This window comes from Hordeum vulgare, chromosome 3H, assembly GCF_904849725.1.
Source record: "Hordeum vulgare subsp. vulgare chromosome 3H, MorexV3_pseudomolecules_assembly, whole genome shotgun sequence".
In the NCBI taxonomy this organism is placed as follows: Eukaryota; Viridiplantae; Streptophyta; class Magnoliopsida; order Poales; family Poaceae; genus Hordeum; species Hordeum vulgare.
Genome location: NC_058520.1, coordinates 124,272,462 through 124,277,720, shown reverse-complemented (window position 1 = coordinate 124,277,720; position 5,259 = coordinate 124,272,462).

The window sequence follows — 5,259 nt, the reverse complement described above, 5'->3', positions numbered from 1 at the left end:
TCATCATGGAGCAATTGGGAGCCACCATGGGTATCCAGACCCCACTGATGGTTATTGGCCAGAGAGGTGTCTCGGTCATGTCTGCCTGTGTCCCGAACCCGTAGGGTCTACACACTTAAGGTTCGATGACGCTAGGGTTATAGGGAATTGTTATACGAGGTTACCGAAAGTTGTTCAGAGTCCCGGATGAGATCCCGGACGTCACGAGGAGCTCTGGAATGGTCCGGAGGTAAAGATTGATATATAGGACGGATGGTTTCGGACACCGGAAGTGTTTCGGGCGTCACCGGTAACGTACCAGGACCACCGGGACCACCGGAGGTGGCCCCGGGCGTCCACCGAAGGGGGGCAACGACCCGAGAGGCTAGATGGGCTAAGTGCGGGAGGGAACCAGCCCCTAGGTGGGCTGGTGCGCCTCCCACACCCAACCCAATGTGCAAGTGGTGGGGAGAGGGGGCAACCCTAGGCGCAGGTGGGCCTTAGGCCCACCAGGTGGTGCGCCACACCCCCTCCCACCCTAGCCGCCGCACCCCTCTCCCATCTGGTGGCCGCCGGCCCCTAGGGAGGGAACCCTAGGGGTGGCGCAGCCCTCCCCCTCCTCCTATTAATAGAAAGGGGTTTTGGCCATTGAGAGACACGGTTTTCCCTCTCTCTCGGCGCAGCCCTGCCCTTCTTCCTCCTCCTCTCTACCGGTGCTTGGCGATGCCCTGCCGGGAGACCTCGTCTCTCCATCGACACCACGCCGTCGTGCCGCTGGAGTTCTTCCCCAACCTCTCTCTCCTCCTTGCTGGATCAAGGTGCGGGAGACGTCACCGGGCTGCACGTGTGTGGAACGCGGAGGTGTCGTAGTTCGGCACTAGATCGGAATCGCTGCGAGTACGACTCCATCAACCGCGTTCTAGCAACGCTTCCGCTTAGCGATCTTCAAAGGTATGAAGATGCTCTTACCCCTCTCTCGTTGCTGATCTCTCCATAGGAAGATCTGAATATGCGTACGAAAATTTTGAATTTATGCTACGTTACCCAACAGTGGCATCCGAGCGAGGTTTTCTATCCGTAGATTCTATGCACGAGTAGAACACAACAGTTGTGGGCGATGATTTGTCAATTTGCTTGCCGCTACTAGTCTTATTCTTTTCCGGCGGTATCGTGGGATGAAGCAGCCCGGACCGACTTTACACGTACGCTTACGTGAGACTGGTTCCACCGACACACATGCACACCGTGCATAAAGGTGGCTAGCGGGTGTCTGTCTCTCCTACTCTAGTCGGATTGGATTTGATGAAAAGGGTCCTTATGAAGGGTAAATAGCTTTGGCATATCATCGTTGTGGCTGTCACGTAGGTAAGAAGGTGCTCTTGCTAGAAACCCAAATCAGCCACGTAAAAACTTGCAACAATAATTAGAGGACGTCTAACTTGTTTTTGCAGGGTTTGACATGTGATGTGATATGGCCAAAGTTGTGATGTTGCATGTATGATGTATGAGATGATCATATTATTGTAATAGGTTTCACGACTTGCATGTCGATGAGTATGACAACCGGCAGGAGCCAGAGGAGTTGTCTTAATTTATTGTATGAGATGCAACGCCATGTGCTTACTACTTTTACTTCATTGCTAACGGTTAGCTATAGTAGTAGTGATAGTAGTAGTTGGCGTGACGAATTCACGGAGACACGATGATGGAGATCATGATGATGGAGATCATGGTGTCACGCCGGTGACGATGATGATCATGCGATGCCTGAAGATGGAGATCGAAAGAGCAAAGATGATAATGGCCATATCATGTCACTATATGATTGCATTGTGATGTTTATCATGTTTTACATCTTATTGCTTAGAATGACGGTAGCATAATAAGATGATCCCTCCTAAAATTTCAAGAATGTATTCCCCTAAGTGTGCACCGTTGCGAAGGTTCGTTGTCTCGAAGCGCCACGTGATGATCGGGTGTGATAGATTCTAACGTTCGCATACAACGGGTGTAAGCCAGATTTACACACGCGAAACACCTAGGTTGACTCGACAAGCTTAGCATGTACAGACATGACCTCGAATACAAGAGACTGAAAGGTTTAACATGAGTCGTATGGTTGAATACGATCAGCATGAAGTTGCTCACCATGGTGACTAGTCCGTCTCACGTGATGTTCGGACACGGGTTAGTCAACATGGATCATGTATCACTTAGATGACTAGAGGGATGTCGATTTAAGTGGGAGTTCATACTTAATTTGATTAAGTGAACTTAATTGTCATGAACTTAGTCTAAAAGTTGTCTTTATAAATATTGTAGATGGCCAACGTCAACCTCAATTTCAACGCATTCCTAGAGAAAAACAAGCTGAAAGATGATGGTAGCAACTATGCGGACTGGGTTCGCAACTTGAAGCTCATCCTTGAAGCAGCTAAAAAGGCTTATGTCCTTGATGCGCCGCTAGGTGACCCTCCCGCTCCCGCATCAGCCCAGGACATTCTGAACTTCTGGCAAACGTGGAGTGATGACTACTCTCTGGTTAGGTGTGGCATGTTATACAGTTTAGAAACGGGGCTCCAAAGGCGTTTTGAGCAACATGGGGCATATGAGATGTTCCAGGAGCTGAAGCTAGTTTTTCAAGCTCATGCCCGTGTCGAGAGATATGAAGTCTCCGACAAGTTCTTTAGTTGTAAGATGGAGGAGAACAGTTCTGTCAGTGAGCACATACTCAAAATATCTGGGTTACACGGTCGTCTGAGTTCACTTGGAGTCGAACTTCCGGATGATGATATAATTGACAGAATCCTCCAGTCTCTCCCACCAAGCTACAAAGGCTTTGTGCTTAACTACAACATGCAAGGGATAGAGAAGACCATTCCCGAGTTGTACTGGATGCTCAAGTCTGCAGAAGTAGAAATCAAGAAAGAGCATCAAGTGTTGATAGTCAACAAGACCACTAGTTTCAAGAAAGGCAAGGGTAAGAAGAACTTCAAGAAAGACGGCAAAGCTGTTGCCATACCCGGTAAGCCAGATGCCGGGAAGAAGAAAAAGAACGGACCCAAGCCTGAGACTGAGTGCTTCTATTGCAAGGGAAAGGGTCACTGGAAGCGGAACTGCCCCAAATACTTAGCGGACAAGAAGGCCGGCAACGTTAAAGGTATATGTGATATACATGTTATTGATGTGTACCTTACCAACGCTCGTAGTAGCTCCTGGGTATTTGATACCGGTGTTGTTGCTCACATTTGCAACTCAAAGCAGGAACTGCAGAATAAGCGGAGACTGGCCAAGGACGAGGTGACGATGCGCGTCGGGAATGGTTCAAAGGTCGATGTGATCGCCGTCGGCACGCTACCTCTATATCAACCATCGGGATTAGTTTTAGACCTTAATCATTGTTATTTAGTACCAGCTTTAAGCATGAACATTGTATCAGGGTCTTGGTTAATGCGAGACGGCTACTCATTTAAGTCAGAGAATAATGGTTGTTCTATTTATATGAGTGATATGTTTTATGGTCATGCTCCGCTGGTGAATGGTTTATTCTTGATGAATCTTGATCGTGATGTTACACATATTCATAGTGTGAGTACCAAAAGATGTAAAGTTGATAATGATACTCCCACATACTTGTGGCACTGTCGCCTTGGTCATATCGGCATTAAGCGCATGAAGAAGCTCCATACTGATGGACTATTAGAGTCTCTTGACTTTGAATCATTTGACACATGCGAACCGTGCCTCATGGGCAAGATGACTAAGACTCCATTCTCAGGAATAATGGAGAGAGCAACCGACTTATTGGAAATAATACATACTGATGTGTCTTGTCCAATGAACGTTGAAGCTCGCGGTGGTTATCGTTATGTTCTCACTCTCACCGATGATTTGAGTAGGTATGGGTATATCTACTTGATGAAGCACAAATCTGAGACGTTTTAAAAGTTCAAGGAATTTTAGAGTGAGGTTGAGAATCAACGTGATAGAAAAAATTAAATGTCTACGATCTGATCGTGGAGGAGAATATTTGAGTCACGAGTTTGGCACACACATAAGGAAGTGTGGAATCGTTTCACAACTGACGCCGCCTGGCACACCGCAACGCAACGGAGTGTGTGAACGTCGTAATCGCACTTTATTAGATATGGTACGATCTATGATGTCACTTACCGACTTACCGCTATCATTTTGGAGATACACATTAGAAACTGCAGCATTCACTTTAAATAGGGCACCGTCTAAATCCGTTGAGACGACACCATATGAACTATGGTTTGGCAAGAAACCTAAGTTGTCGTTTCTTAAAGTTTGGGGCTGCGATTCTTATGTGAAGAAACTTCAACCAGAAAAGCTCGAACCCAAAGCGGAGAAATGCGTATTCATAGGATACCCTAAGGAAACTATTGGGTATACCTTATATATTAGATCCGAAGGTAAAACCTTTGTTGCCAAGAACGGATCCTTTCTAGAGAAAGAGTTTCTCTCGAAAGAAGTAAGTGGGAGGAAGGTAGAACTTGATGAGGTAATTACACCCCCTCTCGAACAGGATAGTAGCGCAGCGCGGGAAGTTGTTCCTGTGGCGCCTACACCGACTGAAGAGGAAGTTAATGATGATGATCATGAAGCTTCGGATCAAGTTACTACTGAACCGCGAAGGTCCACAAGGGCGCGCTCCTCACGAGAGTGCTACGGCAACCCTGTGATGGAAATCATGTTGTTAGACAACGGTGAACCTTCAAACTATGAAGAAGCGATGGCGGGCCCGGATTCCAACAAATGGCTTGAGGCTATGAAATCTGAGATAGGATCCATGTATGAGAACAAAGTATGGACTTTCCTGGACTTGCCCGATGACCGGCGAGCCATAGAAAATAAATGGATCTTCAAGAAGAAGACTGATGCAAACGGTAATGTAACCGTTTACAAAGCTCGACTTGTCGCAAAGGGTTTTCGACAAATTCAAGGAGTTGACTACGAAGAGACTTTCTCTCCCGTAGCGAAGCTGAAATCAGTCCGAATCATGTTAGCAATTGCCGCCTTTTATGATTATGAAATTTGGCAAATGGACGTCAAAACAGCATTCCTTAACGGGAACCTTAAGGAAGAGTTGTATATGATGCAACCAGAAGGTTTTGTCGACCCTAAGGGTGCTAACAAAGTGTGCAAGCTCCAGCGCTCCATCTATGGGCTGGTGCAAGCATCTCGGAGTTGGAACATTCGCTTTAATGAGGTGATTAAAGCGTTTGGGTTCTTACAGGTTTACGGAGAAGCCTGTCT